Source organism: Candoia aspera, chromosome 4, assembly GCF_035149785.1.
Source record: "Candoia aspera isolate rCanAsp1 chromosome 4, rCanAsp1.hap2, whole genome shotgun sequence".
NCBI lineage: Eukaryota > Metazoa > Chordata > Lepidosauria > Squamata > Boidae > Candoia > Candoia aspera.
This window is the reverse complement of record NC_086156.1, coordinates 58007435-58021291: the sequence shown is the minus strand read 5'-3', so window position 1 is coordinate 58021291 and position 13857 is coordinate 58007435. Positions and strand designations below refer to the sequence as shown.

Below are 13857 nucleotides of genomic sequence, written 5' to 3'. Positions count from 1 at the left end.
AAACTTGATGTTTTATGGATTTGCTTATAGAAAAGGGAGGGGATATGGGATGAAGATATATATGTTTGTAACCTTATTGGGGTGAAGAATTACTAAATTTGTCTATACTTGTAATGAAGGTTGCAAGTCACTTCTTTATATATTTCTTTTCTTTTTCTCTCTTATAATCTTTCTTTTCTCTTTCTTCTTTCTTGCACACTTTCTTCTTTCTATTCTCATTTCTTTCTTTAAGTTAAGTTTGTATTAGTTTTTACTATTGTAATTAAAATCCTTAATAAAAATTATATACATAGAAAATAGAGTTTAATGGGGTTGCAAAAGATAACTGTTACAGTTGTAAGTCTGGCAGTTTAGCATTTTCTCTCTCCCACTCTATGATAGGACAGAAATTTTCTGTAGCAGAATGATACATTGTTGAAGTTATTTCTAGGCAAACAAGATGGTGATTAGATAGAGCACTCAATCACTGAAGAACGCTTTCATCTAGCAAGAAAAAGAATTGTTTCCTAGACAATGTGGCTCAATGAAAATAATGCACTTTTGCAATAAGTGATTACTTTCAATCTGTAATTTAAATTCAGATTTTAAATTCATGATTTATTCCACAGTATAATAGGAGTACGCAACACTACTAAGCAACTGAAACACAGTATGGCTCCTTTTTTGCCCACCAAAATGTTTTTGCCTGCCAGTGAGCATTGTCTGTGTGAATTTATCTGTCTTTGGACAAAACCCTTTTGGAAGTTTATCACTAGTGGTGAGCAAAAAATGAACAAGAAGTTTGTACAGTATGTACAGTAGTTCTCAGATAAAGAACTTATCAGATATTAAACTGATCAAAAGAGATACTACACTTAATCTTAGCCAAAATGCCAAGAAGCAATATAACTACTGTATTTCATTTAAAATAATCAAATATTTGATATTCTGGAAACTTTTTCTGGTGAACTTCAGTGTAGAACTGTAGATAATTTGAAGTCTACATTTAGTCTACACAAACTATGTTCCATACAAGCCGGGCAAATGTCTTCAAATATTGTTTTTAGTCATAAAATAAACAATAAAAAAAGAAATGCATGCATGCATGCATTCATGTACCTTACATATAAAACGTTGGATGCATTATTAATCAACCCCTCTCCACAGGGAATACTGGGAAATGTGGTTCCCAAAAGACCAGAAATTCTAAGAATTTATAATTATTATGAGGGAACATAAATTGATCTAGTCATCTTTAATTTTAATGACTACTGAGATGAAATGACCCATAATATATTTAGGAAATTTAATGATTACCCTGTCTCAGTAAAAGAAAATGTTTACCAAACAATTGGGTTAGGTATGGTTCTTCTATATAGGGTTATGATGGTTATCACTGAAATCTTGGCAATGCTGAAATGACCATGGAGAATAAAGGAAGCCATTTTCATCATTGTCTAGAGAGAAATTATTTTCAAAGAGGACTCACTGAATTTTATAGTGATATTTCTTTATGCAGTCTTAGAATTAATATTAGTTTTTTATTATAATATAATATTTTATGTTATATGCTATATAACAATATAATATAACAGATTAACAGATTTTTAATTAATTTAATATTAATTATTTTTAATTTTAATTAATATATTATATATTATACTATATTATCATATTAGAATATTAGTGATAGAAATTTGAAAAATAAATAAACCCCTCAAAAGTCTCTAAAATAGAATAAGTAAATAAAATGAACAATAAGATATAATCAGGTGCTTCCTTATATATAAAGCATAGCATAATGGTGGCAGGCAATGCCCTTTCAGTATTTCAGATCCACAAAAAATAAGCATAACTAATATCAAAGGGCAGATTTCAAGTTGAGGAGCAAGTAACCCTACTTATTATATGTTCTCTTACACTCAGTGTATTGTGTCAAATGGACATACATTTTCTACTGCTAATATTAGCTAAACAGTAAACAGTATCAGGCAGCAACATTATACAAATATGGTACTAATGTATTTCATTAGATCTCATGGGCTGCATTTGAAAACAAAATTCTTACTTCCAGCATATTAGTTTTTAACCAGGATCATGAAACCTTAAAAACATATGTACTGTAATAAGCACCTGAATATTAAGCTCATCAGTTCTTTGTCACAAAATGTGTTATTTAAAAGCTAGAGTATAATTCTTGCCCTAATTAAATGGCATTATTCTCTTGGAAAACCATTCTGATTGCTAACTAAAGTACAAATTAAAGTACAAAGTACAACTAAAGTACAAATTGTTCTAACATGCTCAATAGTGATGTGTCATGAACACCCTCCAATTTGGGTGGGGGGACAGAAAAAAGAAATCCAATATTGCTCATATCTATGCCTGTTACAATATATTTGACTTACACAAGAACATTCCCCATTGAAAATGGAAATGATCACACAGTCTTAATATCTATAGAAACGTACATGGTTTAATTCTATATTCCACTTACCTTCAGTGTTTGATGTCTGGATTATTTCCAACTTCTCTTATTATATTCAGACCTTGTCATTAAATGCTATACAGTCTTGTTCTCACTTTGTTCCTTTTTCTCTCTAAACTCCTCATTTGTGCCATTCATCTTACATTAATTTACCCATCAAACCTGATTTCCTTATTTTCTCACTTTAAAATTGACTTTTAATGGAATGGTGAACTTTAAGGCTATATTTCTGGGTTTCCTTATTTTGTGCATGTCTTTCTCCCCCCACCCCCCAACTTTGGCTTTTAACATTTCTCTCATATGACAGCTTGACTTCGCCTTTTATTTACCTTTTCTTGAGTTTCTTGTCCCTACTTAAGGTCAGAAGCTCACAGGCAGAAACTTACTTATGGTTTTAACTGGTGTATAACTTTAATTACATATTAAGCACATTGTAAATGATAAATTGTAACCATGGTATATTCTGTTCCCTGATTATACCCATTTATCCATCTGCTTGAGTGTTCTTGATGTTTTATTGAAATATAGAAACACGGACTGATATTAAGCAGTTTGTTTGCAGAGTTATAATGCCAGAAAGCAATAGAGGATAGGACAGTAATAGGTTTGTCATATCTTAGGATGTAAGTTTCATCTTAGAGTCACGCTATATAAAACAGCTACAAATATGCACTGCTGGGGATATAATAATTTATATATTAGATCATTAATAGCATCCTAGTTCGCATGCTGAACAGACTGCTAGAGCATTTAACTTTTCTTGGCTGAAAAGGACAAATCATACTGCTATGGCAATAATATATTTTATCTCATAGAACAAATCGGAATTGTAAGAACTATTTTATTCAGAAGAGCAATTGAGAGGAAAGGGTTGAATTTCATGCACACACATGAACCAATATCTTACTCCAGGTAATAACACCCATAGTACAGATTTTTAATAACTTTTTTTCCCAAAATGAAAAATAAACAGTACTCACTGAAAGATTTAATTTTTAGATAGCTACACTAGGAAGTTTAGTGTTGGATTTAGTCCAGCCCCCTTTTTCAGCCCTACCTGTCACACAAGTTATTGTTGTGGGGAAAAATTAGAGGAGGAAGTGTTTACATACATTAATTCAATCTCTTGGAGTAAAAGCATAATGTAAGTAAGTAAATAAATAAATATCCCATATTGTATTCTAATTTGATCCTCAGAGTCTTCAATGAAAGTATTTATGACTCAAGATGGGTGATCAGAAGCTGAGAGAAATATATGATCATTTCCTCTTTTGTTATTATGCCTAAAATGGTAAAGATTCTAATGTATTTTTCTTGCCAAACATATAGAAATAGTTTCCCACTGCTATCTTCCAGGATGTTTTTCTGATTTCCCAAGCTAGTTGTCCTAATTGTCTGAGATACAAACAAGCCATAAAATCGCAACATGATGTCTTTTCTTTGTATTTTGTGGAAATGATGTGTATAAGTCTCTCTGAAATCCAAGTTCAGAAAAGAGCAATAAATAAATGATAAATGATACTGACAGATTCAAACCTAATGGTCTTCTGTTCAAGAATGAGGCCTATCATGCTGCTATAACAGTCAGAGAATAAAAATTAATATATTTTTTATTGAAGCAGTAATTCTAGATATGTAGTGATTAGGTACTTATATAATTTTTAATGTAGCTCATATAATGACTTAGCTTTAGGCTAAGACTGAGTAGGTACTCGCCTAGGGGCCAAAGCTTAATGGGTACCAATGCTGTCCCTTCTTCTGAATCATTCTATAAATACAAATCTTCACACTGGGGTGAGTTGGGGCCATTAGTCAATCTGGTTTAGGGATACCATGAACCCTTGAGCTGGTACTGCTTAGATACAAGCAGTCATATCAAAGTTAACCTAAGCCCCATTGATTTAAATGGGTTAATCTGATACATTCATATGGTTTTGATGCGATTTTTATAAATATATACAGATCAATTATTTTATAGGATAACTTCAGAGATATATCATTTATGAAAAGTCTAACAGAGTTTCATTTAATTCCTTTCAAAGCAAATACGATCTTCTATTTTAAAACAACTTGCCAAAACTCCAAATATCCTTCCACATTTTCTTAAGCATTACTGTTGGAGAAATCAGATATGAAAATATTATGAAAGAAGCCTCAAGCCAATGTCCAGATAGATAGATAGATAGATATTTGCTTGTATTATGGTGTTCATCTCCTATTCTCATTGTGATTGTTCATTTGGTGAGCTGAGTTCTGATTCTACTGCTTTCATTATTTTCTTCAGGAAAATTTTTAAAATAACCTAAAAATTATCCTCATGGCCAGTATTCATTAGATTAGCACTAAGTGAGGACTACCACCCCACCTAATTTTGCATCCCTAGGAATATAAATAAAGGAACAAGGGGGTTGTTTTGATTTTCCACTATTCCTTATGGAGAAGCATTCAAAATCTTTCTGCCTTTGTATTGCATTTGAATGAAATGCAGTCAAACATTCAAAACAGGCCTTTTGGTTCTGAGCCTGGAAGTCCAAGCTCCCACTTAATGCACCCTGTTTTTGTAGCATAGCCAAGTGGGCCAATGTATCATATCTGCAATGAATAACTTCAAGGAATGATGTCCTCTGAATCCCCTAAATCAGAGGCTGAAGAGGCAGGCCAGACAATCAGTATGAACATCCAGCATGCTGCAGCTCTAGGAAACAACGAGTCTGAGCTGGTGAGACCTGATTCAGGTAACGATTCTGGCGGGGCGCTATGCCCAAGAACACACTGGCAACTATAAAGGGCAAAGCAAAAGCAATCAGCAGGACCCCTTGAGAAGAAAGGACAGCAATGCCGTAATCAAGCCATGGCAGTACCCCGAGGGGGGCCTCTATATAAGAGCAGCCCCTAGATCCTTGCCCTTTGCTTCCTCTCTTGGAAACCAAACCTGGGTTCCTCTTCTCTTGCTCCTTGGCCTGTACTCAGACCCTTGGCTTGACATTTGGACCAGGCCATCTAATTTTCTGTTACCAAAACTTTGGACCATCACAGAAAACACTTACATCCCTGCCTTTCTCCTGCTGATGACTCACATTTCAAGGCAAGTCCTCATGCTCTCAGGCTAATGACCCCCAGCTAACCTCAGGAAACAAAGGACAGTAAAACCTTTCAAATGTATATTTGCTTGGCTTTTTGTTTTGCATGGTACAGGATAATAAAATTGGTAGGCATCTTTTCTCTTTTCTGGTTTGAATTCCTGTTTCTGATTACAAAATCAAATTTGTATTTTCACCCTATCCAGTCTCAGTGCTAAACAAACAAACAAACAAACCTGTATTTCCAACCCCATACTAAAGTTCTTAAATGCACTGTGAAAATATGCATGAGCTATGGATACACAAAATTATATTATTATTATTATTATTATTATTAATAATAATAATAGCAGCAGCATTCTGAAGAGATACTTTTAATTGCTGTCTAAGCTCCAAATGAAGCAATTGGTACCTCTCCTATCATTATCCTTGGTAGGAAGCACAATTGTCTATTTAAGCATTTCTCTTGGCAGCAGAGTGAGGGAATATTCTGTGAATTCTCATTTCCAGCTCTATGCACTCATGGAGCACCTGCTTTGGAAGACAAATGCTGTGCAGAGTAGCAGTTCTCCACTAGCTCATAAATAGGGACTCTCTGGAGGTATATTCTTACATCTACATTTATTAAGATTATTGCTATAATTTTCACCAGTACTTCCAAGCACGCCAGTTCTGTCTCTCTAATCTTTACAAACCACGAACTTAATTTTAATATGACCCTTGTTTCTTGTTTCTGTTTTTCATGTCTTCGGAACATAGAAAGCTGAGCTCTACTGAGTCAGGGCTTTGGTTCATCTAAGAATGGATGAGCAGCAGCTCTCCAGGTTTCAGACAGAGGCTCTTCTAGCTAGAGATACAAGTGATGGAAGCTGGCACCAACTGCATGCAAAGCATGTGCTGTAACTTTGAGCCATACAAATTTACTTTTTTAACTGAAGCAGTTTTTGGTTGGAAGAAACAAAAATAAGAAGGAAAACCATTTCCTATCACTCCTTTCATACCCAATTCCAGCAAGTATTGGAAAATCACATGGCCGGGGTATCTTCCTGACTTGGTTATGATAGATTTGAGTGAATGTATTCTTTTAATCTAGGAATGAGTTATATGCCCAATGATATTCAGAAAAAGAGCACCTTCCATATTCTTGAGGGTGCTTCAAAGTTAATTCAAACTTTTTCAAAACAAAAAGATAGTCTTCCTTGTCTCTATATAATATCCCTGTTATCATTCTCTCCTTTTGGTTCTGCAGTACAAGCTCATAAAACATTCCAATTCTTGATGCAATATATTCAATGTCACCTGTGGAAACAGACACCAAATTAAAAAGCAAGCATGAAATATTAAAAAAAAAACACACACACAGAAGATGGGCAGATGCCAAAGCTCCTCTGAAATGACTTTGGACTTAATCATGTTGTTGAGAAACAAGACCATCACTTCTGTAATGATGAAGACAAGGAAATGGAAAGCTGTCATTAGAATGATAAAGATGAATGTGTCTTTGATATGGCCGATGGTAAAAAGGATGATTGACAAGTGGAGGTGAAGTTATAATTGAGCTACCACAAAATATTTCAGACTGGCAGCTCAGTCTGAGTATGGAAGCCAAACAGCTTTATTGAAAGTCAAAAGGCTGTATTTCATAATCATTTTTAACTTTTGTAGTTTGGAATAAAAAATATTAAAAAGATATGAATACTGGTAGAAAATATGATTTAAAGTTTGTGTTCTATCACTACAGTCTTAAATAAGAAGTAATAGCTACATAAGATTTTCCATGAGAATCGTGGTTGAGGTTGCACATCCCACTAAACCATGGTTTGTTTATTAAGTAACCTACAACTGGCTGGCGTTTTGTAGCCCAGATCTAATAGCCTTTTCTTTATGGAGAAAGAACAGATTGGAACTGGTTGTTCCATTTTAGTTGAGAAAAAAATCCCTGTCCAATTGCCCCAATTCACCCTGGCTTTATTCTTCACTCTGAATCAAAATACAGTCCTACTAGAAATCAGCTGTTCCTTTAGATTCTAAAGTGATTTTTTCCCTCAGCTTTTTGTGGGCTTGCCCTGTTCAAATAAATTTCTCTTAATTTGTATGCAGATGAGGTAGTAACTTAATGCCCAGTGACAAAGCCAACTTTATCCTAAGAAAACACAGAATCACACTGACAGACTCAGCCAGACCCCATGCCCAAGAGAACATCCAGGCCTTCAAACACTGATGTAATGTAATCAGACTCAGACTCTCCTGTTTAATAGACTGTTTAATAGACAGGGTCCAGAATATACCCATCATAATGGGATCAGTAGAAATGATCAGAGACAGGTGGTCCTGCAAATAGTCTGGTCCAGTGCAATGAACAGCTTTATTTGTGACAACCAGCTCCTTGAATTGCACCTGGAATCCACTAGAAGCCAGTGTAGCTCGCAGAGCAAGGATGTAACATGGGGGTATCAAAGTTTGCCCATAACTGCTTTCATCACTGCATTCTGGACCAGTTTCTGAGTGGTCTTCAAGGCTAGTCCCATATTGCAATAAACCACTCAGAAGGTGACCAAGGCATGAGAGGAAAAGGTGCTCAAACCATTAGAGATGTTCTTGTGGAGGCCACAGTAGTGGCAACTGTTGGTATATTGTTTTCTGCTACAGATTAAGGTTACTATGGTAACTAATCATTCTGGCCAGGTGAAGAGGTCAAATTTAATTGTCCTCAGTTTAGGTGTTAATAGTTGCATTGCCTGAGGGAGGAACCTTGCCTGGACTTGTTTTAATTTCAGTTTTATTTTAGCCTTGTAGCCAGTAAGCAGCTCTCTGAGAGAGCTCTCTCCTCTCTGAGAGCCTGTGAAAATGCACAAGCCTGTAAATATGTTTTTGTGCTTTCTGTAAATAAATTTATTTTTATAGAAATGCCTGGTGTGTGACTTTTCTGATCTCTCCTGGGCCAAATGCTTTCCAGCACTCTGCCAACAGCAACTTTATCATGTACTTGGTTTTATCAGTTTTTACACAGAATTAAATAATCTGGAACAACAGCTCCCTCAACAGTTCAAATATTACCTCTAAAAATAGCAGGGACTAGATCAAAAGCAGAACTGTGGCTGCCATGCTTCCCTCTCAGAAAATACCAGGAAAGGCACTGTAGGTGGGACAAGCAATATTCAGGATAGGGAAATAATAAGCAAAGCTGCAGAGCAGCTTAATTTGTAATGGAATTTCCCATGCAGAGGCAGGAGAAGTCAACAGAGATACCCTGGCCAGGACGTTTGGCCTGTCAATGCACTGCCCAGGAGCTTCTTCTGGCCAAAGAAGGATCCTCTTAACCTTCTTTCATAGTGTGATTTCTGTAAGAGAGGCTCTGGAGCAGACTGAAATGACCTAGTCTTAGGAGCACAGGAACCATATGAAAGGGAAGTTTCATTCAGAACTTTATCAAAGTGAAATCGTCCTTCAAAGCTTCCCACAGCCCTGCTATTTAATGTTTCTGTGTGTGCATCTACTCTATGAATTGGCTTTACTTTAGTTTTGAATGTTTATACTCTCAGTTTATGTATGGTTAAAAAATGCATGGTTTTTAGTTTGGATTTGATTATGGAATTAACCATTTAGTTGATTTTGCCTGTTTCTCTTGTCTATTTTTAACCCAAGTTATGGATTTTGGGAATTGCATGTTGCTCACAGTCAACTGACTGGAGTGGGCCATAAATAAGTAAAAATAATCTACCACAAAGCATAGCAACATTACATGTACTGGTATAACAGCTCACTGATATAAATACAATTTGGGGGGGGGATTATTGGGGGGAGTAGGAAATGTCCTCTTAATCTTTAAAGGATGATGATGAACTGGAAATAAGGGGAGGAGAGAATTCTCCTTTCTCCTTCCTACTTTCTATCTATCATACTGTTTTAAAACTATCCCACCTGTCTTAGAAGAGGGTAGATGGCTGTATGTGGGGTTTGCAAACAGTTATACTCACCAAGTTCCATCACTAGCAATTCAGTCACGATCAACTGTATCCAAAATGGCTTTTCGGTGAACCATATACTATTTAAATCTTCCCTGTTTTTCTCCAGCACTTCAATCCCCCAATCCCCCAACTAGCCTAAGAAGTAGCATCAGGGACATGCCTGGATTATGATTTTTTAAGAGGAAAAAAAAAGACAACCCAAGTGCAATTCTCAAGACCAAAGTCCAATTGCAGCACTTGGATTAGTTGGATACTAAAAAAGTTCCAACTTTGGAATAGCTGAATTTTGTGGCACGGTCACAGCAGAAATTCTCAAACATTCATCACCACATTTTAACTAAAAAATGAAGCATCTCTTGTCTTTTAAATCAATGACACCTGCTATCAGCAAGGGTGGAGTATCCATGGCTCTCCAGATATTATTAGACTCATTTCCTATGAGGTCCACCCAACAAGACAAACGTCTAGGATGACTGGAGTTGTGATACAATATCTGGAAAGCTATAATTTTTACATTTTTGCAATATCATCCAGCAAATGATGAATAAGCCTAAATGACTGATTTGGGCTCAAAGCTCTCTGACCAGTATCCCAAATATGATATTCCTACTGTCATCAACTGCAAGAAACTGGCTTTATTTGTCATACCGACTTTCAGTTGCCCTAAACGGAATGCTTCCCACTTGCAACGTCTTGTAACAAGCTCCTCTAACAAGTTCCTTTTATTTCTATTTTACCACATTTTAAATTCACCATTCAACTTTAGATAGTTTGTCATCCTACTACGGAGCCTCCCTTGCTTATTTATATTTTACTTATACTACATATCTTTTGATATGGGGAAAAGGAAGAAGAGACAAAGGACTCCCTCGGCAACGCAACCCGCATCTAAACCACTGAAACAACAGAAGGTGGACAGATTTGTTACAAGTAAGTGAACCTCGTCAGCAAATTTTGATTCCCTGACTTACCTACTGAATAGAAAGGATTCTTTAGAGTGGGACTTACAGGCTGAGATAGAGAGTCAGCAATTGTTGGAGTTTACTTCATCATTGATAGAAAATACTCCTTTCCCACAGGCTGTTGCTGTTTGCACAGCTGCTGAACAATTAAATAAGGAAGGACTCCTTGATCATAAAAGCTTGGAAGTCCAAAACTCGTTGGAATTTATAACTAGACACAGTCTATTGATAGCACAGACGGTTCTCTCAATCTTTGATTTACTGACTACGATCAAAACTCAAGTTGATTCTTTAAAAGACTCCCTTGTTGAATTCAGTTAAGAATCATGCAAATCAAACTGAGGCCTCTGATAAAGCTAACACTTACACCACTCCTTGCAGTTAGGCTGTGGAGGAAGGGAAGTTTCAGCCTCTGAAGTTAACCCTTTATTAGGCGCTAAAAGGGAAGATATGAAAATGACAAACAACTGTATAGAAATAGATGAAAAGGGTAAAAAAACTGTATTAGGTAAATGTTATTTACAACCCAATAAGATAGCCCTTCAAATACAAACTAATAGAATTAATGGAGGCAAATGGGAGATGAAAAGAGAGATACTACAATCATTAAGTGAGTTACTACAATGTGAGAAACGATTTGTAGATTTACAAAAGATAGACTGGCTACCAGCCAGAGGCAGCTTTAGATGGATTTTGTTGATTTTTGGTCTTTCTGTGATACCTAGTATGCTACTAAAAATGAAACCTTTTCTGAATATATTCTCAATATTTCCAATCTGAGTTTTTCATTCAGAGGAAGTTAGTCCCCTTATAATTCAGCATAACCAAGAGAGTGCTAGAATTTTAACTCATAGTAGAAATACTCCTGCAGATAAACCCAAGGACACCTCATTAATGGAGACTATGCCAAGGAACAATAATAGTAAACATTCTCTCCACCCGATAACAACTCAGTTGCCTCCCGATCCTTTAGAAGGAAACTTAATTAATGTACCCAGTGTTCTACCAGATAATAGACAAGCTGATACACTTAAGAAATTAAATGACTTAAAAGGAGCTTTAATGGCAACTTGCCACACAGTGAACCCTCTATTAAATTTAACAGTTCAAACAATGCAAGAAGAAAATCCTCACCTGGGACAGCAATATGAATGCACTGAAAAGAGAGAGCAAACTAGCTGTAGGCAGAAAGCTGTCAATGGGAACCAAGAATTACAAAATCCAGGCATAATATCTGAGATAGAGGAGCCTTTTGCTCTCACTACAAGTATTAATATCACACAGAAGCAAGTGGAAACAACTAAAGGAAAAATTATTACAGTGGCCCAAGTTCATGAGCAACCCTTAGAAATTTCCAACCTTGGATCTTTAGAAGATGGGGATATGGACGGGACCCACTTGGCTCATAAAGAGGGTTTGTCTAGATCAAGGATATTAACACATATGGCCTGATGGTATGCAGACCAGTATAAGATAAATCCCCTGAAAATTATTTCGTGGAATATAGCCAGATGGTATCATAACAAAGGCCTTAACCATTTAGATCATTTGTTAGATACGGATGTCCTTTTGTTACAGGAAACTTGGACAACCGATGATCTTGTATGCAATGTCTATTGTTTGTACAAGTTGGAGGCAACCGCTGGCAGAGGGTCAGGGCAGATGAAAGGTGGACTAGGAATCCTTATTTCCACTGCACTGAGAGTAGGTCATAAATCTATTCAGCCACTTAATCAAATAAATATGGCCGTACTCTTATATCTGGGAAATATTTCTTTATTAATTATTAATGTGTATTTCCCACCAATACAAAGAAGAGCTGAAATTGAGGCAATGTGGTCAGATTTAGAGCAGTACGTTGATAACCTCCTTCTGGAATACCCTAGTGCTTTGGTACTCCTCGGTGGGGATTTTAACGCCAAGCTAGGTCCTGATGACCATACACTGTTCTCTAAATTTCAGCAGTATCCTCCAACCCACGCTCCCAATTTACCTGATGCCACTCTTGTATGCCTTTTTAAAGATAAAAGATCTAACTATGCTGGGATTTGTCTAGCCAAGTTTGCAAACAAGCTTAATCTATACATACCAAATGGCTCTATTAAAAGTGGTCACCCAGGAGAATATACATTTATGGCCAGGACTAGGAAAAGTACTATTGATTATATGCTAGTCTCTATTAACTTATTACATTCAGTGGAGTCCTTTAAGGTGCTTCCACATCTAGAAAATGACCACCTTACTTTATGTCTACACTTGAAGACATCTACTAGTCAGATGCGGCCGGAGACATATTTTACCCCTGTCATTGTTCCAGCAGGACAAGTAAGTTGTCGTGCCAGTTGGACCTTACAACTTGATCAAAGGGTGAGGAAGACATTGGCAGAGGATGATTTACAAACAATTCGATCATCGTTTATGTCTCCCAAAACCTCACAAGACCCATTGATTTTGTATAAAAATTTAATACAAAAATAACAACCAATATTAACTTGCGTTACTAACCCTGATATCAAAAGGGTTGTGACTTTCTCTAAGACATGGTTTGACAAAGAATGTGTCAAAGCTAAGAAAGCCCTCACTGCAGCTTATCATCTATATAAATCTGAGACAGAGTCTAATAACAACGCAAATTCAAAGTCTCTTGAACACCTTCTTGCCATCAAAAAACGGTATAAGAGACTGGTGGCTGATAAGAAGAAGCAGGACATGAAAACCATGTGGAAACATCTTATTGAAGCTGCCAAACTGAAGAATGCCTCCCTTTTTTGGCAATTATTATCCAACCAGACAGTCAGATCATCTAATATTCTAGACTCTCACATTTCACCAGAGGTGTGGGAATATCATTTCCAGAAAATGTATGAGGATCCTAACAATGTGATGTTGACACAAATGAATGAAGGTGGCCTCCTGTCTTGGTGACTGAAATCAAATTTCTTATACGACAACTTAGAAAAGGGAAGGCTCTGGAAATGGATTTTATTTCAGTGGAAGTATTAAAGAATAATGTTGAATGGTGGTCCCCAATTTTAGCATCGCTTTTTACTTATATTGATAACTCAAGGAGAATCCCAGAGGATTGGGGCCTGGCTATTATAGTCCTGATTTTTAAAAAAGGGAAGACAGATGATCCTGCCAATTACAGGCCTATTAGTCTACTGAATATAATTAGCAAGCTTTACACTAGACATTTGCAAGAAAAACTCAAAGACTGGCTGGACCAGAGAAATCTTATAGCAGACCAGCAGGCTGGCTTTAGAGAGGGCAGAGGAACTATTGAACAATGCCTGATTCTTCAACACTTGATTGAAAAATATTGTTCCAACAAGATAACATCATTGTATGCTGCTTACATAGACTTAAAGGCAGCTTTTGAT

The 13857-nt window shown here is 36.3% G+C and overlaps 1 protein-coding gene and 1 pseudogene across 1 annotated transcript in view; both read right to left on the bottom strand.

Annotated features, from left to right (window-relative positions):
• CNTNAP2 (contactin associated protein 2) overlaps nt 1-13857 on the bottom strand; it is a 1282126-nt gene that overhangs the window by 392081 nt on the left and 876188 nt on the right. The gene's annotated exons all lie outside the window — the stretch shown is intronic.
• LOC134498112 (U2 spliceosomal RNA) lies at nt 776-884 on the bottom strand (annotated as a pseudogene).